The sequence below is a fragment of the Cottoperca gobio genome, chromosome 15, assembly GCF_900634415.1.
Source record: "Cottoperca gobio chromosome 15, fCotGob3.1, whole genome shotgun sequence".
Classification (NCBI taxonomy): domain Eukaryota; kingdom Metazoa; phylum Chordata; class Actinopteri; order Perciformes; family Bovichtidae; genus Cottoperca; species Cottoperca gobio.
In genome coordinates this window covers 19,201,488-19,222,411 of record NC_041369.1, presented here as the reverse complement: position 1 = coordinate 19,222,411, position 20,924 = coordinate 19,201,488, and the positions used below count along the sequence as shown (strand labels likewise).

Below are 20,924 nucleotides of genomic sequence, written 5' to 3'. Positions count from 1 at the left end.
TAACGCGCACACACTTGCATACTTGGTGCTATTTTCCCTCTCTCTCTCAACACACGCATACAAACACACACACACACACACACACACACACACGTTGGCAGTAGAAGAAGTAAACATTCATTTGAATAAAACTTCAGCTTCTCGCTTCTGGCTTTGAACAAGAAGGTTCGGCTTGGCGCCGTCTGTGTGTGTTTGTGTGCACATATGCATCTGTGTGTGTGTGTGTGTGTGTGTGTGTGTGTGTGTGTGTGTGTGTGTGTGTGTGTGTGTGTGTGTGTGTGTGTGTGCATGTAATCGTATGAAGGAGTTGTTGAGAAAAGAGAATGAGGGGATATAGAATGAGTTGGAGAAAGCAAGGGAGGGAGGGAGACAGAGATAGAAAATGAGCGAGGTAACAAGAGAAAACTGGGGAGGGCAGGAGGGTTAGAGGAGGAGAGAGAAAAGGTGGTAGTCGATATAATAAGCGGCTTACAGGCGGTCTCTCTTCACCTCATGGGGCAGACATCACTGCTCTCTCACTCTCCCTCTCTGTGTCTATCTCTCTCACTCTGCGTCTCTCTCGCTCTCTCTCTTTCCCCTCGCTCCGGTCCGCCAAGATTAGCTCAAGCAAGCAGGATTTAATAATGCCTATTGATAAAATGTCCAAATATTCCTTTTCCCCATTAGAAAAAAAAACATTCTTTCCACGCACACACACACACACACACACACACACACACACACACACACACACACACACACACACACACACACACACACACACACACACACACACACACACACACACAGTAACTATACTGTGTGTCTAGAGTGTCAAGACATGTAAGGCTTAAATAAGGTGACATTTTAAATTCCATCTGTTATTCCCCTTCAGCCAGGCGTCACACAGCACAGTGCCAAAACGTTATACTGCAATGGTATGAAATATGTACATATATATTCAACATATACATTTTTCTTTTATCTGATATTTTCTGGATTATTATTCTAAAATATCATGATATATATATATTTTAATCTTAGTTTAAGTGGAATTTGGACTTGACTTGAGTCGCTGCAGGTGCAGAACAAAGCAGCTTGTGTTACCCCGATGAATAACACATTTCAGTATTAGAAGCCCTGCTCTGCTGCAGGGCAGAGCGTCGACACTGCAGCAGCCTCAGTCCCTGTTCCCTCTCTAGAATAGGTGCATGTGTGGGGTATTGTGTTTCTTAAGCTGCATCCTAATTCTCCCCTCGCCCCCTCAACTTTGACCCCTCCGTCTTGTGATTGTGTGTTCACATGAAATGTAATGGTGTCCCAGCACACACCTTTGCCCCGTGAATTGACAGTTTAGCTCCTCCCCTCCGCGTCCACAGATGTGTCACCGTGGCACTTGACATCAAGGGGCCACCCGGAACATCTTGGGCAGATGAACAGCAGAGGGTGGTAATGCAACATTAAACTGGGTGTCATCTGCCACTCAATAACACAAGCAGAAGAAAAAGAAATAGACGGCCCCCCACTCTCTCATCTGCCGTTTCATTTGCTTTTCTCTCTCTGCTGTTGACTTCTGACGTGTGCACCAGTCATGAGTGGCATCTAATTGGGAAGTGTAGCACCCTCCCTGAAGCTGAAGGGGAAGGTTTTAGGGGGATCATTTGGACACAGCCTCCCTCTGCTCTTCTTTCAGGTATTCCCACTCATCCTTAAAAAGGTATTGTGCGTCTGTAAGTGTTAAACCAAGATGCCTCAAGGCCCTCTGTGATTATGAAATCAATAAATAAAAATGACACATGGTAACACCGGTGCTAACAGTTCAGTCCAATAATGTGAAGTTCTAAACCAGATATTTCTCACCATGTCTTTCGAGGACCTGTTTCTGTTCTGTGCACTAACTGGTGCCCACACCCCCACTTTAACTTTCTTTAAAACAAAGTTAAGTGTGTGTGTGTGTGTGTGTGTGTGTGTGTGCGTGAGACAGAGAAGACAGACAGCTCTAAGTAATAAAGCTTTGTAAAGCATATGTGATTCTGATGGTTAATCCCCAACTCCAATAACATTAATAGCCCAGGGTGATAGGAACTATGCGAGTGTGTTTGTGTGTGTGCGTGCACACTAGTGTGATAAGTATGTGGTGCCTGTTTGTGTGTATGTGTGCCTCCCAGGTCGAGGTGCACTGTAGGAAATGAAGGGATCAGGAGTAGAGAGCAGATTATTCTTCCTGAGGATAATGAAATTATTTCTCACCTTCAATTACTCGATGAGGAAGAAGGAGAAGTAGTGTAGGTGTGTGTGTGTGTGTGTGTGTGTGTGTGTGTGTGTGTGTGTCAGCTTAATATAGTTTTTGGTCCCAGGCACTAAACCTGGTCAATGGTGTTACCCCGAAAACCATACGTGAAGCTTATTGAGGTTGTGTGATAGAAACATTGTTTACTCGCCGCTGGGTTGCTACTGTTAGTTTGAGAATAACTTAAACCTGTAAGAGTCTTTCTGATTAAATGCACATGTGTATCATGCATGATGGATCTGCATATGTTGCACATGTGTTCACTTTATAATTGGGTAAAATGAACAGAGGAGGTTTGCCAAATGTTCATAAACCTTTCCCCCCTCAAATAAGTGGCTTATTTATGCTGCTGTGCCATATGGGGCTGCACACTGCTCAAAACATGTATCACTGCATTCAGGATTATATTTCCAAACGTAGTCTACCCAATCACTTGTGTTTACTTCAAGCCTATTTTAGTCTCTGCACAGGAGGAGATTATTCATTGCATGTGGTTGCATTATCATTTTTTACTATTATTGAGTCCAATTATTCATCATTATCCTTGATAAGACACAACAATTACTTGTCTTATTTTTGATGTATTGTATATTATAGGTTTATTACTTAAAATGTGAAAGAGAAGAAAGTTAAAAATAGCATTAAAATTAGTATTAAGAATAGCATTAAAATAGCATTAAAAATAGCATTAAAAATAGCATTAAAATAGTATTAAAAATAGCATTAAAATAGTATTAAAAATAGCATTAAAATAGCATTAAAAATAGCATTAAAATAGTATTAAAAATAGCATTAAAATAGCATTAAAAATAGCATTAAAATAGCATTAAAATAGTATTAAATAGCAGAATAAAAATAGTAAATAGCATTAAAAATAGTATTAAATAGCAGAATAAAAATTGTAAATAGCATTAAAAATAGCATTAAAAATAGCATTAAAAATAGTATTAAATAGCAGAATAAAAATAGTAAAAGTGGAAAAGGCTAATAGTTAAGAGATAAAATAACAGCTTTAATAAAAGCATTTAAATGAGTTTAAAGTGACATAAAGTAGCAGCATTAAAGATTGTATAAAATATCACTATTAAAAGTGAAGAGATATGTTTTTAGTTTACTTTTGAAGATATTGAGCGAGCTTGCCTCCCTAATGCCTGCAGGTAAAGTGTTCCATAGCTTTGGTGCATAATTGCAAAAGGCTGCAGCCCCAATTTTAAGATTTCATTAATTAATTGATTAATTAACAGGAGGAGATTATTCATTGCATGTGGTTGCATTATCATTTTTTACTATTATTGAGTCCAATTATTCATCATAATCCTTGATAAGACACAACAATTACTTGTCTTATTTTTGATGTATTGTATATTATAGGTTTATTACTTAAAATGTGAAAGAGAAGAAAGTTAAAAATAGCATTAAAATTAGTATTAAATAGCAGAATAAAAATTGTAAATAGCATTAAAAATAGCATTAAGAATAGCATTAAAATAGCATTAAAATAGCATTAAAATAGTATTAAAAATAGCATTAAAATAGTATTAAAAATAGCATTAAAATAGCATTAAAAATAGCATTAAAATAGCATTAAAAATAGCATTAAAATAGTATTAAAAATAGCATTAAAAATAGCATTAAAATAGCATTAAAACAGTATTAAAATAGTATTAAATAGCAGAATAAAAATAGTAAATAGCATTAAAAATAGTATTAAATAGCAGAATAAAATAGTAAATAGCATTAAAAATAGCATTAAAATAGTATTAAATAGCAGAATAAAAATAGTAAAAGTGGAAAAGGCTAATAGTTAAGAGATAAAATAACAGCTTTAATAAAAGCATTTAAATGAGTTTAAAGTGGCATAAAGTAGCAGCATTAAAGATTGTATAAAATATCACTATTAAAAGTGAAGAGATATGTTTTTAGTTTACTTTTGAAGATATTGAGCGAGCTTGCCTCCCTAATGCCTGCAGGTAAAGTGTTCCATAGCTTTGGTGCATAATTGCAAAAGGCTGCAGCCCCGATTTTAAGATTTCATTCTGAAAAGTTATTTACTTTTGATTGGCAGCAAAGGATGTCACTGTTTGCACTATAAAACATGGATCTTTGTTCCTATGGTACGGCATCATATCTGTTGAAAACTACTGCGGGGTTGAAAGAAAACAGCAGAAAACAAGGTGTGAGTATCACAAGCGGTCGCATGCTGTCCATGTTTTTCATGTGCTTGCATAGAAAGTCCAAAAGACACGCCTCATTCCTGGTGGGTTTTATAAACTCAGACACAGTTTACAGTACAGGAGGGGGTAGGTGGTGTGCTGAACCAATCACATCTCTTGGTTGCAGCTTCTCTTTGAATCTACCGTTTAATGTCATGGTCCTAAACCCTTCACATCCTTGTGACCTGGGGAACTCCACCATTTATGGCAGCGCTAATCTGGCCTCAGTAGCTATCAGTAATCTCATGCACAGGGATGGAATTATCCATCCATCCATCCCTCCGTTTTCTGCTGCTTATCCAGTTTAGGCTGAGATGGCAGCAGATTAAGAAAGGTAACATGGTCAGCAGGTTCCAGCCCCTCCTGAGTGATCCGTGGCCTCTGAATTACCTGGGATCAGAAGGTGGGGATGGAATTAGCTAATATCTGAAGTGGATCCAGTATTATTTGAGGAAAGACGACCTAAAATAACTCACTTGCTCAGCTAAGCTATGCTAACAGTAATTGGGATAAGGCTTCAGTACCAAGAGATGCTTATACATAGCCTGAACATCTTTAAGACAAAAGGATCTGCTTAAGTGAGTTTGTGCCGAACAGCAATATTAAATGTCTACACAGTTAAAGCACTCGTCATGTAGTCTAAATGTTAAAGGTTAAATGACATATTCATGACATGTAGAGGTGATTAAGTCCAAACAAGAGGTGCTAATGTCAGTTTTCTTAGGACAAAGAGAGAAGCGTTTGGGACTTTCTATTCAAAAGGTTTATTTCCGGGCAGCATGAATAAGAATTTTGCATAGTTTTTAAGGCAGTTCTTTAATATCTCACTTATGTGGTATAGTAATGGTTCACTTATAATGATTTTTTATCATGTCAATTCATATCATTGTGTATTTCTTACGATGTATTCTTTTATGATCTATTCTTATATTCTTTACATATAAAGCACTTTATTGAAAGGTATTTAAAGTATGACACATTTTGGGTTAAGGCTTCTTCTGTACAGACTTAGAAACACCCCTTAGTTGCACTTCTCGAGTTTATGGACCAAAATTATACACCCCCCCTCCCTTATTGGACACTGCCTGACGAAGATAACGTTGCACAATTAAAATTGCTGGGAACTTTTAATACATTGTGCAGATCTTTTGTCTGATTCTTGCCATAGTTTGATTTTTACACTCCCATTGCCTCTCCGATAGTCTGGGACAACACTTGGCCTGAACCAAATGTTGTTTGCAATGTGTGTCATGTGGACCCCGATGAAGCCCAAAAGCCCAAACCCTTTGGTCGTATCGTAAAGTTGTTGTACTACAAGCTTTGTTGGAGTTTTGACCTATTCAGGTCTGACATATTCCAAATTGTCTCGGAGAACTCTGCATTCATCATCACAAAGGTCAGTTTATATATAAGATCAGCCGATTGGACAGTGTTAGCTTTACGATTCAATAATATGTATTACTGATGTCAGCTGCTGGCTTTATAGTTACAGAGGAGGGCTCTGAGATATGACGCATTGGTCAATAGTTTCCCTTAAACAAGCAAGCGATTTCGCTCACTTTCTTTTATCTATGAAAAATAAAATGTCTGTTTTTCATCATCCTCTGTCGGGTCTCCTGCTGGGGGAAGAATGCTGCCGTATAGGGCTATAGAAAGGATAGGATGAGTAAAAGAAGAGAGTAGGAGGAGGGAGATGATCAGAGTGGAGGAGAACGCAAAATACAGTGTGGAAAAGGAGAATTGGAACAATTTTAGAGAAGTGCAGATGAGCAGCGAGGAGGAAAGTGCACGGAGGAATAGTGAGGGAGGGATAGAGGGAGGAAGTTAAGAAGGATGGAGGTGAAAGCTAAATGAAAGATGGGGCTCATGAAATGGGCTGAGGAATGAAAAGAGGTGAAAGAAAAGGGGGGGGGGGGGGCCAGAGATGAAGAAGCAGAGGAGGAGCGGAGGAGAATGAGGCAGGGAGAAGTGTGACACGGAGGAAGAGGAGGAACGGGGATGACAGGAGTACTAGGAGGGAGGGAGGTGAGGAGGACCGGAATAGATGGCAAAAAATAGACTAAGGAAGGGGAGAGAGAGGGGTGTCAAGATGGGGTTAAGTGGGCCATGATGTTGCTTTGAGCACGCGCACACACACACACACACACACACACACACACACACACACACACACACACACACACACACACACACACACACGCCTCTATCCCTATTACATACTGATACACACACACACACACACACACACACACACACACACACACACACACACACACACACACACACACACAGTGTCTTTCTCTCCCCTCCGGCCCAGCGTGTCTTCAGGCTCCGTTGCTCTCTGGTGGTGATCCGTCTCCACATTAAGCGAGGCCTCAGATAATTCCTAAGCCTCCTCCATGGCCGATCCAATAAGGGATAAGGCTCTCGGCTGGCCATGATCAACTGACAATCTGTCCTGTCACACGGCTACTTTAGTGGAGGCCAGGATTACCCCCGGCCAGCCTAGACAGGGTACACACAGTTCACAAGACCACGGAGCTGTTGTGTGCGCGTGTGTGTGTGTGTGAGAGAGAGAGAGTCAAAGAGAACGACAGATTGAAGAAGATTATGTGCAGAGGTAAAGGTGTGTGCAGCACGGGAGAGCTGGTTTCTGCATCTAGTCTGTGTTACCACCAGTAGTTGAAGGGTTTCAAAGTGACAACACGAGGACAGAACAGCAAGTACTATAGAGGTGCTTCCGCCTTTAGGGGTCGCGTATTAGGTGCATATTTCAGTGTGATGATTGGAAGCAGAAAAGCTGCAACGCAAACACAAGTCAACGGAGATAAAGAACAAATCTCACTGAGGTGAAATGCTTTGTGGCCTTCAAGGATCTCCATCACCTGATAAATCAGATTAAGGTCAGGTTTTTATATAAAAGCCTGAACTATTAATAGCAGTGTGTTAATAATAATAGCAATTATGAAATGATCATTCTGCCTAGCTGGTATGGTAAATACACACGCTGTGAATAGGCAGTTTAGATAGCCTATTCGCCTTTCACCAGAAGAGCCAGGCAATGTGTGATAAGCATCGACATTCTGGCCAACAGAGTCTGCCTTGGAGACACTCCTGATCCCTTATTCCATTGGAATAGGCTCATTTTAACACATACTCACACACACACATACGCACACACACACACAGACATGCACTCGCACACACGCTTGGAGGACTGTGCAGGGCTTCGATAAGCGTGGCCCTTCTCTCTCTCTCTCTCTCTCTCTCTCTCTCTCTCTCTCTCTCGCTCTCTCTCTCTCTGAGTAAACATCGTTTTGGATTAGGCAGAGTATAATGAGAGCAGGGGGCTATCTGCCCACCACGCCTGCATTGTGGCCCCCCGCTCCTCTCTGAGGGGGCCGGGACCAATCTTTACTCTGCTATTTATCCCCCTCCTCTGATAGCTTACTTATCTGCTGCAAAATGCCAGGGCTGACTGCCTGTCTAACTGCCCCTATAACTGTCTGCTTGCCTTCTTGTCTGCCTGGTTCCACGCCCTTCTGTCTGTCTGTCTGTCATCCTGTCTCAAAGCTTGCGAAAGCATTAAGACAAATGCATGAGTACGTCTCATTTCATCTCACCTCTACCTGTCTGTCAGCATGTTTGACATGACAGACTCCTTTCCTGAATCCAATCTGGTGATGGTTGCTGTTGCAGAGGACACTACTGCAGCAGGAATGATATTATAAAAGCAGAGCTATATGCTATATGTAGAGCGAGCAGGGACACTTTTCTTTGCACCGCTACGGAAATGCATCACTTGATTTTATTATGTACAATAAAATCCTATATGGAGAGTCCATGTGGAAAAAGATGCTATGCTTTGTGCTTTTTAAGGGATCTCGGTGCATACTGAAAAGCTACCACGGTAGTATTACCTATCGAGTGTGCACGCACCAAACCTGATATTACAGGCTACTTTATATAATGTCACATATCATTTAGACCTAGAACTCACCTCTGCATGGTGTCTTGTTTAATACCAACCCTTTAAAACCAACAAAAATAGGTGAGGCACTTAAATATACACATCTTCTGTAGTCAATTTATTTTGACTCAAGTATGAAGCAGAATGGGTTCTCTCTTTTTTTTTTTATACACAATATCAATGTTTTACATGTTTCCTTCGCCACCTATCCCCATCATGCCCTGCACTTCTCATTGACAACGAATAGAAGTAGAGAGTGTACACCTGATGAAATTACATCTGGGGTGCAACCTATTGTCAGTGCAGAGAGAGAGAGAGAGAGAGAGAGAGAGAGAGAGAGAGAGAGAGAGAGAGAGAGAGAGAGAGAGAGAGAGAGAGAGAGAGAGAGAGAGAGAGAGAGAGAGAGAGGAGAGAGAGAGAGAGAGAGAGAGAGAGAGAGAGAGAGAGAGAGAGAGAGAGAGTGTTCGGGAGCACAGGAACACAGGGGGAAGTGAGGGTTACAGGAAGAGAGTCGAATAAAGTATGGAGAAAGAAACAGAAAGGGGGACCGAGAGACGCGGCGGCGCAGAATTACAGAGAGGAGGAACGATCGGATGAGAGGGGAGGGAATGAGATGTGGGGGAGAGACAGGAGGAGGCAGAAACAAAGAGGGAGTTTGACATGTGGCTAATAGACATATCAGCACTGAGGTGTGGGGTTTAGCTGGCAGACGAGAGCTTTGCAGTGCTTCATTCATTGATTAGCATACGGAGAGTGGCATGGGGCCGTGTGACAACCCCAGATTACGCTGCACACACACGCACACGCACACACACACACACACACACACACACTGTAGATTGCCACAGATTGCATCTCACTCCTTCCTTGGAGAAAGGCAAGGATGTCAAATTACAGGGTGTCACCTGCACCAAGCGATCTAGTTTCTTGAATGTTAATGTATATAAACAATTAGGACAGGAGAAAGAGCAAGACATGGGGGGTGGGGGGGGGGGTGGGTGATTGAAGAGGAGGAAAGATGGAGAGCAGAGGGAGGGAAGAGTTGGGAGAGTGTGAGGAATAAAGAGGAGAGACTGGGAGCGTGGAGATGGGGAGTCAGTCCAGGTAGAAAATGAGATACAGGTGCAGGGAGGAGAGGAATAGGACAGTTGAGATTAAAATGACTGATGAGAGGTTCTTGTTTCTTGGTTCATTGGAAAAAGAATAAATCAATATGAGAAAGCATAACAGCTGCCACTGAGCCCCTCCCTGCCTTCAACCTGCGCTATTCTCTCTGAATGTGAACCCATGTGAAATGGAAAAACCAGAATCATCTCGCCTATAGCAAAGTCCAGGAGCAATATGTGGTGACATTTAATAAAAAAATCATTTGATCAATATCAATGTGTTTCTTTAGTTTTTTTGTTGCAATCTTTATTTGACATACATGTTTTCTACCCACGCCTTGCGAAAGCTTCAATTTGAATTTAAATGAATATCCAAAGTGCATAATGTGTGAAAACTGTTCTATTATTGTTTCCCTGCCAGTCTCCTGTGACTGGATGATATTTGGATACACATTTCAACTGAATAGCCATTTTAATTCAAGTGTCACATTATTTGACATCAAAAACACCCGCTGTTTCAACTCAAATTGGTGCCCTGGGTAGGCTTTGTTTATAAAAGAAATAATCTCATCTCCAAATAAACTCCACGGGAAGAAGGCGAGAACACCTGACGCTGAGTCAGTTGGTCCGGTGTTATCTGAGTGCCACTTCTGTACCTGCTGTGTTTTTATAAGCAAAACAATCAAATCGCTTTTTTACCAAATAATGTTAAGTTGTAGTTTGAGCGTAGTTTCTTTATCTCTTGTTTGCTCGCCCATGTCCTTTTCTTGTCGGGCAGAAAAGTTATCTTTTCTTTCTCCAAATCAAATGGGGTTTTTTTTTTGACCGCAGACTCACTTTATTCAGATTAGTCAGTCACAGTATTTAGAAAAAACAAAGTTTGGTGAGCGACCCTCTGACTCTGTTATCCAGTTATACTTAGATAAGACTGAGAGGAAATGAACAAAACTCTACACCCACTGTACCATGACTCAGTATGAGGTGTGTGCATGAGTGTGTGTGTGTGTGTGTGTTGTAGTAGTGAGCAAGGGATTCAAGTTGTACACCACAAAGAGGGAGGCTGCTGACGCTGGAGAAAAGGATATATTCGGGGAAGAGTGACAGAGTGGGGGGGGAGTGGGTGTCAAGAGGAGGGAGGCAGAAATCACATCCACTACTAGAGCCTCCAGGAGTCTGCCCGACAACTGCACTGATGCCTTAAACATGAGACACAGATTCCCTATCTCGGTGAAGAGGTGCTGAGGGGAAGACGAGAGGCGAGGGAGATGAGGGGAGGTTGTAGGGAGCGCAGGGGAAAGGTGTGGCAGGTAAACAAGAAGGTCCAGATCTGTTTTTTTTAAAAAGACAGTGCTGCTGTGGGACAGAACTGCCAAATGTAACTGTGTAAATGTAGGGCTCTTATAAGTCTGCAGCAAGTACTGTTGTCTTGTCCAGTGGCTGCCAAGCAATGCCTGGGGTAAGTGCCTTGCTCAGCTGCACTAGTGTTTCAGCCATATGTAGGCGGTGCTGATCCACTTTAATGATTGGCTGCCTGCAGGGTCACTCTGATATCTGATTGACCACTTAGTTTTCACGCTCCGACCAACATCAAGCTGGACGATTTCAATTTCCTAAGCACATATTTGGTGGCTTGCATGTTCAGTTGAACAGCTGTTTTGCTTGTCGGCTTGCTTGTTTGCTGGACCCTTTGTTTCACTAGTGTGCCGTTGTGTTGGTAAAGAAGAAATCCTATTTCTGTATGTAGCACTTATACTGCTAATGTACTGTACATACCTTTGGATTACATTCCACACTTACTTTCAATGTGTGAAAAGGAAACGTTTGGAATTATTCTTCAATGCATTTAAACTTTGGTAATGACAGAAGATTTGCTGGATGCACTGCTTTGGCGCAAAATAGTCACATTGACTTTGATTTAACTTGTTTGTCAGTTGAATCACCTCGCTGACCCCCCACTGATGGTCCCAGACCAGCGGTTCTGGAAGTATTGGGAAGATTCCATCATTGGTTTTGACATTTGGTAAGGATGACCAGCCAAAGCATCACGTCTGACTTGATAGCGAGTACAATTAAATGCTTTCATACTTAAAAAAAAAAGATGATGCTGTACTTCTGAGCAGAGACAGGTGGTGAGCGCAGGGTGAAAGAAGAAAGAAGAAGTTGAGAGCAGGAGAAGGTTAATGGGGTGAGTTTGTGGGCTGAAGTATAGATGATTCAAACGGGTGTGGGCAGTGGTGATGGGGAGGAGGAGAGGTGGTGGCAGGGTGTTAATTTGGGAGGTTCAGAAGTGGAAGGAGACCCCCGGGGCTCTCTGTCGCTCTCTCTCTCAACTGAAATAAACTGCACTGCGACAAACTCGCCATGAGAGGCCAGCGAGTGCGTGCACATGTGATACAGCGGTGCCCGTGTGCATTTCTGACTGTGTGTGTATTTGCATCTGTGTGTGGCGGGCTGCCTGAAGGCTCCCTGTGTGCAGGCGTTTTATTGGAGAGGCAGATGAGCAGGGCAGATATCCTGGGGCGGGCTGGCAGTGGCCAGAGCTTTATCTGAGCTGAAATGATTTTAGCACTCCGTTTTGGAGCACTAACCCAGGAGCAATGTCACCCCCTCCTCCTCCTCGTCCTCCTCCTTCTTCTTCTCCCTATCCTTCCTTCCTTCTTTCTCTGTCACTTTGACCTCTCTTCTGCTACTTATTCTCTCCTCTCATCTCTCTGGTCTTTTTCTATCTCTGCCTGGCGACTGGCGACTAGATTAGAGAGAAAAAAGTGGACAAAATCAGCTCTCAATTATCTTCTGGTGTTTGGCTCACTCTGCCTTTCCCCTTTTATTTGATAAGCTGTTGTGTCATTTTTAAACAGCTATTTATTTGTTGGAGGAAAGAGTGACAGCAAAAATATTAAAATGTTGTACCCAAGTCAAGTGTTATTATTCCAATGATTTTTTTTCATTATCAATTAATGTGCAGATTAGGTTCTCGAAATAAATAATAAAAACATTGATTATAAAATGTCAGAGAAAAGTGAAAATGTCAAAGTTGACCTACAGTCCAAAACCAAAAACATATTTAGTTTGATATCATAGAAAACTGAGAAAAACAGAAAATATTCACATAGAAACCAGTGGCATTTTTGTTTAAATCGAATCAAATATTGCCATAGTTAATTTCCATTTCCAGTCAATCAGTCGTCCACTTGGAACATGGCCGCTTTAAAATGCATGTTCTCGCTAAACAAAGCTAAGAGTAACATTTAAAGATTAATAGATGCATTTAAAAAACTTGTTTAGGTCACATGGCATAGAGTCATTTGTGTGCCTCTCAGTGAGAGGATGTCACACGTCTTTCTGTCAGTGAAGCCGGAGAAACCCCACCGGAATCTCCTTGCCGGAAACACTGACATTAAGTTGCATTGCATAGCATTTTCCCAGTAGGGGGTTGTCCATTCAGACTTTGCTAGTAGTCAGGAATGCCACATTACAGGAGGACTAATCCAAGTGAAGCCTCCCTCACCTACCACCGCCCACTTCTCAAAGCCCCACGTGTTTATTGCCTTTACAAAATGTCACATATTTTACATGGGACTCTCAGTCAGAGGTATGCTGGTCTCCTGCAATCAGGGCCATTATCCCACTGGGCCATTGGCTCGGGTCCACCAAGCAGCAGCATCTAGTACCTTTCCCACTCCTCCTCTGTCATCTCCCCCCCTCTCTCTCTCTCTCTCCTTGTTCCCCACCCCACCACCATCACCGGTCAACCCTCTCTCTCTCTTTCTTTCACTGCACTAACCTTAGCTGCCACATGGGGAATTAAGTGGCATTACGAAGAAATGCTTCTAGCTGAGCTTAACTGCATTACAAGAACAGGTAATATACCCTGAGAGTGTGTGTGAGAGAGAGAGAGAGAGAGAGAGAGAGAGAGAGAGAGAGAGAAGAGAGAGAGAGAGAGAGAGAGAGAGAGAAAGAAAGAGAGAGAGGAGAAGAGAAAGAAAGAGAGAGAGAGAGCGCGCGCAAGGGGGTGGAGTGGTACAAGGATAAGGAGATAGAAGGAGAAGAAAGGGGGTCTTAAGTGAATTGTCAACTCAAACGCTCTATCACAATTGAAAGCTCTGGACAAAGAGCAACCCACGGACGCCAACGGAGCACACCCTGGGGGCAACGAAAGGCCACTTAGCCCTATCTGACTCCCTCTCTACCTCTGTCTATCTGCTTCTCTCACTGTAGAGGCAGGTCTCTTCAAAATAATACCTTCCACAACACCTGAGAGAGGAGAGGAGAGGAGGGGAGAGAGGCAGACTGAGGAATGGAAGAAAGTGAGGGGACTAAGTAAGTATCAGGTAATAACATGTACATCAGTACCAGCTTGTACGTTGGCAGTTGCAGAAGAGTAAAGTCCAGTTTTCATTGGCAACAATTTTATGCATGTTTAGTTTTTTATTAATTCAAGTTTAATATGGTTGAGATTGTCAGACTTTAGAAACAGTAGTTTTAAGCATGTATTATCATACAGAAAACAGGACAGTAATAATACAAAGAGTTTCTAACAGAGCCTACACTGGTCTCCACGCTGGCCCTCATCTCTGCAGGACCTCCACTATCCATACAGCCCATAGGCAGATCACCGGCTCCCTAGGGCTAGGCAGCCATGATGGCTCTATTCAACAATCTTGCTAATGCTATGCTGATTGTCTGAGCACAGCTAGCATGTTGTGTGGCTAAGCACGGGTCATTTCCTCGTTTCCCCCATGTCTCTTTTCAAATGTCCAGGCAGGGAGGGCCTTTACTGGGGCGATGGGGGAGCCACTGATGGTGACTAAAGATGGAGGCTTTTGCACGTGCAAAGTCAAACTGGAATATCACAATGGAAACACGTATGCAAAAACACGTAAAAAACATAAAGAAATGTCTGCAGAAGCCCGAGTAAAACACAGAACAAAGTTGCCCGTACCCCCTTCAGAGTGTGGCAATTGTGCAAAGTGACAAAGGAGCGCACTTACAGCCATGCTATGCTACTTATCCTACCACAGAAGACCTCTTTCTCCACGTGTGTGTGTGTGTGTGTGTGTGTGTGTGTGTGTGTGTGTGTGTGTGTGTGTGTGTGTGTGTGTGTACATATGACTGTTCACTTGAAGCTAAATGTTCACCTCTGCGCTGTACATAGCTAGATGAACCATGATAAACTGAGTTTTAGTGTCTCCACAAATACAAATCACTAAATCAGAGAATGATGAATGTATGATTTAGATTTTGGGGTTGAATTTTGGATGTGCTGGTTGAAGTCCGTTTTGTAGATATATACAGTATATGGGTTAGGGGTTAGATATATATAGATATGTAGATCTATATATGCTATAGATTTTTATCAGGATGTGTCTGATTCAGCTCAGCAGCTGACAGTAATAGATCGATAACGTCATAGTTTGTAGCTTCACTGTAATCAATCAGAGCAGCACATCACAATGTATATTTCTATATACTTATACAGACGATCTCAAGTCTTGAAATGTTCTTTCAAAAAGCAACACAAGCAGAAAAATAAAAAACTCCTTCCAGCTGTTGTTGTTTTGTAACTCAAATCAGTTTACAACAAACTTTTTAAACATCAAACATGATCTGGGAGGACATTTTGGAGTTTAAGGATGCTATTTAGCTCAATAACAGAATCAGAGAGTGTATCGTTAAAGGTGGGAAGGAACAGATGTGCGTGTGATGGGCCAGTGGAAACGTTGGAGAGCCCTGATAGGAGAAAAGATGGTTTACACTATGAACTGTGAAAATGAAGAAACAGACAGTGATGGGTTTTTTTTGTGGGACGGGAGGACGGGGGGGTGTTGTATGGTTGAACTGACTTGCACTGTTTGATAAGTGACATCAGTGACAGAGGCAGGCAGACAATAGCCAACTGTCAGAGCCCTGAGATGAGTAGAAGAGAAGGAAGAGCGACACACACACACAGTCAGGGTCAGTAATTGAGTGGGAGGGATAAGCTCCTCTCATTCTTTCTGTTTGCCTGTCCCCCCTTGCTATCTCTCTCACACACACACACACACACACACACACACACACACACACACACACGTCACCCCATCATCACCCAACAAGACCAATTTGTTGCCACGAGTTACCAGCAGGGGCCGGGACAATGTCAGCCGTCAGCCAGAGCAGACGAGGCCCGTCATTGGTTTGGCGGTCACCAGTGGTTACAGATGGTGCTGCTTCGTTAGTGAGCCGATTTACTCTTTAGGCGGGGAGTCCACACACACACACGCACACGCACACGCACACACGCACACAGTCCAAATTTACAGAGCACAAAAGTACTTCTTTCACATACATCCACGCAAAAGTGCACATACACTGACACACATGGCCTTGAATAAAAAGCAATATGAGATAGAGTAAATAAAAATGCATTGGTGCTGCCCCGTATCAGACAAAAACAGAGCGACATTGAGATTAAGCGTCATACTGCTGAGAGAGAGAAACAGAGATGTGAATAGTGAAAGGCGAGATATCATACATTCATTTTAAACAGGGGCGGGTGGTGATTGAGGGAGCGAGGCTGTGAATGAACCTCTGTGTGTGTGTGTGTGTGTGCGTGTGTGTGTGTGTGTGCGTGTGTGTATCCCCCTACGGCCCTCGGGTCGCAGGGGACATATTGACACAAAATAAACAGCGCTCAATCTTCCGGCCCTTGATTTCTGCTCCGGTGTCAAGATAAGTCGTGGGCCGCTGGCAGCTGAGTCAGGCCGCTCGCTTAACAATACAGGATAGAAAATGAGGAGCAGAGAAGAGGAGGAACACAGAACATGACTGACTTTTCTGCCTCTGCCTCTGCATGTCGCCTTCTCTTTACCAATCCAATATCAATGTAGGAACCAACTGTTGCACGACAAACACTGTAGAAGAGGGGACGTGCGTGCGTGCGTGCGTGCGTGCGTGTGTGTGTGTGTGTGTGTGTGTGCATACCCAGGCAAAAATAGTCAGAAGAGATCTCACACATTGAAACGTTGCCATGCCATGAAGAGAAGATGCTTTGTGACCTGTACTCAAACTCTAAACAGCATTTACATTACTGATCAAATCAGCTGACCTGTCATCTGTGTGTAAAGTAGTGCACCAACCTTTCTCTTCTCAAGACAGAATTACACTACAAGAGTTTTAAAATCCTTTAACCTTTGGAATCACAAAAAGCTGTCTCTACAAGATGAGAGACCAGAGAAATATCTCATGTACAAACACTCTCCTGTGCGTGGTAACTTTTCTATAAGTATGACCAGCAAGTCCATTCCACACTTGGCACCTTGACACTATTGTAATTCAGAAGTCGTCTCCTTTTCTCATGTTCTTTGATTGGCTTCATAATGTTCAGAGAGGACCACGCAGAGTTTTGTGTAAAATGGTCTGAACTGCTGCAGGCATTTAATGAGCAGAAGAAGAAGCTGTCCATACAGTATAGAGCAGCTCTGGATAACAGATCTGTACTTTAGGAATCTTACCAATTTACAAATCAAACACTTTAAAAGTAATCTTTGGATGTCGAATCAAACAAACCTACTTGACCTACAAACCTACAGATTGATGTTACACAAGAAAGAGATGTGGTCTATGCTATGTCACTGTTCAGCAAGGCTCCAGGATGAGATATTACCACTGATTGATAAGATGGGCACATCTGGAATGAAGTGGTCCAAAAATGTTTGCAGTCTACAGGAGAGAGTTTAGAAAGAGAGTGCACCGAGAACAAAGTGCGACACCGTAGAAGAACGTTTTTAAACTAATAATTGCACTTGAGCAAGACATCAAAGTGCCAAGTGCAGCAGCCACAGAAGCCTGGCGTGAAACAAGAACAACTAGAGATATAACCTGAAGGGTGTGTGGATGAAGAAAGAAAGAGAGAGAAAGTGAAAGACAGGGAGGATGACCAGGACCGAGGGACGTGAAGACAGATTGCGAGATCGTAGGTAGGAGGGGCCTCAGCGCATTGTAGCAGCGTAGGTGTCAGGGCTCGGAGTTCTTCGCCTGTCTCCTTCCACACCTCCCTCCCCACGGGCCAACACCAACACCTTCCACCCCTCTCCTCCAGAAATGAATATTTCTCATCACCATATGAATATTGCGGGCGTGACAAGTGCGTGTAAACACACAAAAGGCGGAGTGCTCAAATCCACTCACTGGGAGCTATTAAGTCGTCAGGCGGCACAGAGAGGCTGACAGAGGAGAGAAACAGTGTGCATGTATGTGTGTATGGTGACAGGAAAGAGAAACGATGTGGTGGGCCACTGAACGAGCAGAGAGAGAGAGAGAGAGAGAGAGAGAGAGAGAGAGAGAGAGAGAGAGAGAGAGAGAGAGAGAGAGAGAGAGACAGAGAGAGAGACAGAGACAGAGAGAGAGAGACAGAGACACAGAAAGAAGAGAGACAGAGAAAAAGAGAGAGAGAGAGAGAAGAGAGAGAGTAGTATCCTAGACTCCCCGAGAGCTCTCGCCAGCGATAGAAAGTCTCTCTCTCTCTTCTCTCTAGCGCCCCCCTCTCCAGCGAACCCTTCTCTCCTGCTTCGATTCGAGCTATCGCGCTCTCTCTCTCTCGCTCGCTCTCTCTCTCTCTCTCTCTCTCTCTCGCTCTCTCTCTCCTTCTCTTCCTCTCTCTACCCTCTCTCTCTCTCCCCCGCTCCCTCTCTCTCCGTCGCTCTCTAGAGAGAGAGAGAGAGAGTGGACAGGCAGTCAGAAAAAAAAACAAGGAAAGAAAGAATTGCTGGCAGACTGCTAATTTAACTTGTCGTAAAAAAAAAAAAAACACCCAACCCGTGCTCAAACTGTCAACGTCACTGTCACCTCAAAACCCAGGGGAAGGTGTGTGTGTGTGTGTGTGTGTGTGTGTGTGTGTGTGTGTGGACAGATGGGAATAGGAACTGTGTGTATGAACAGGGTGCAGAGTGTCTTTTTGTGTAGCAGGTGTGTGAGCAAGGAGAGGCCTTTTTGAGATATCGTGGCTTTAAGTGTGTGTGTGTGTGTGTGTGTGTGTGTGTGTGTGTGTGTGTGTGTGTGTGTGTGTGTGTGTGTGTGTGTGGTGTGCACACTTGCAAATGCGCACCAACAAACAAAAAAGCTCATATGGTACTTCCTCGTGTCAGATTCAATAATGTTGCCGACGGTGTGTTAGAAAGAGCGTGTGTGTTGTGGGTGTCTGGGGAGCGAGCAGTTCCTCTGATCAATGGAGAACCTGCCAAGGTGACCCAGCCCTGTCCGTCTGACTCTTCTTCACCTGTGCTCCTCTCTTCCTTTCTTTCCCTTTCTGAGACATCATCTTCCTCTCTGTGATGTTTTCTGGCAATAGAGGACTCTGTATAATTATGTTTCCATATATTTAGCCGCACTAGCACAGGGCTCTTTGGTCCAGATGGAATTATCTCAACCAAATACTGGAAGTGTTTCCATGAGGTTTGGTAGCCAAGATGAGCACCTCAGGTGATCCCCCTTCATCAGAGCTTCAACCACAGCTCCACATTTAAATGTGCCAAATACTGTAAGTGTAAAACTGACACTCCCATCAGTCTCAGACATACTTTGTGTTCGATGTTATGTATGTTAATACTCTCACTAGCTTGTGTGTTTGCTACCTACAAAAGCCCCACACACACACACACACACACACACACACACACACACACACACACACACACACACACACACCTCCTCCCGCTCCTTTCTTTCAGTAACCAACCCTGAATAATAATTCAAGGTTTTCAACCCGAACAAAAGTATCTTTGAATGGCGACACAGGTTAGGAGTGAATTGTATAATATAATCATACATGCTTTTATTCATGTGTGTATGAACATACATGGACTTCACACTGAATTGATATCTGGCCTTGTAAGTATGATCCTGAAAAAAGTGAAAATGTGTGTGTCTTTTTTTCTTCCATCATGTTTTTACAGGAGTGAAAACTGATCCTTGATCAGTGTGGGATCTTTTTGTTCCAGCAGCTGGGTCGAAGCAAAACGCGGAGCATTTATTATTATTATTGCACATTCAGGAGCTCGAGAGACAAATACGTTATAGAGAGGGTCAAGGATGTTCTCGATACTGTACGACCATTTAAGGAGAAGACATGGTACCAATGATACAGTAATTACGTTTCTACAAAGTAATCCAATGCGGCATCGCATAGAAATAACAACTGCATCCATTTTAACCATGTATTCCTTATTTATTCCTACATTATATGTGAAAGGTTAGGCAACTGCATCACTTTATTGATTGCAGACCTGTGACTGTGACACAGTACAGCACTGTAACCGCCGCTAACAGCACATCACAGCACTATAGTATCAACACATCCAAGAATCATCCTTCAAGTCAGAGTGTTTTGTATTCGACGGCCTCTCGTGGCCTTCATATTTTCATTTTCCCTTCGGAGAAATTGCGCTGCAAATATGCCGTTAAATTAATGCCCGTGACATTCTCTGATTTAAGGGTCAACTAGGCAGTTACACAGATTTCTCAGACCGGGCAGATACAGCTGTGACGTCAGCCGCTAAGTGGGCCAGGGGTCTATCAGTCAGCGGATATGTTGGGCTTGTAACCTGCGGCGACAGGTCCTTAACGCGCCGCGCGGACAGAGCCGTAACAGATGCCCAGCTAAGTGCCTGATTAAAACTTAATGTGCAGAAGGAGCCTGTGTGCAAGTGTGTATTTTTATGCAAGTGTGTGTGTGTGTGTGTGTGTGTGTGTGTGTGTGTGTGTGTGTTGCACAGCGTCGGGGAGAATATGAGATGGACGCCAGCCCTCCAGCGAGAGAGGGGCCATGCCAGCTGCTTCTCTCCCCAGAGACGGAGCCCTGAAGCTGGGCAGCGAGGCAGGGTAGTCCGGGGAGGCACTAGGGGGTGATGGCACAGTCACAACACAAGTGGCATATGTGACGTGACACTCCACTCCATCAAATGAGATTTCATTCTCTAATTATAATACACATTCATACACACCAACACACACAATGAATTCCAAGACGACGGTTTGGCCCTTGGAGTCACGTCCAAACCTACTTTTGACACGAGGCTGCAAAAATAAAGCACGATGTGAAAGCAAATCTGGAAGTCAACAACGTCGACAACACACTGATAACTTAAGCCTGACTGACATCTGACAAAGAGCAGCGGTTACACTGGGGGATACGTGGTTACAGTCCGGGATCAGTTCTAAAGAATACATTTGACTCCGGCCTTGTGTGAAACATGTAACATCTGATGTGAGATCATCAAATGCCTCCAAAAGCAACTGTTTGCAATAGTCTGTCTGCAGACTGTGCCTTTGTGTCGAAGTTCTTATTCTACCGTTAATATAGTCGCATTCAATCATAATTATAATGAACA

General features: G+C 43.2%; 1 protein-coding gene across 1 annotated transcript in view; it reads right to left on the bottom strand.

The window, feature by feature from the left end:
• The window catches only part of camkmt (calmodulin-lysine N-methyltransferase), a 92,163-nt gene that overhangs the window by 29,325 nt on the left and 41,914 nt on the right, over positions 1–20,924 (bottom strand). The window lies entirely within an intron of this gene.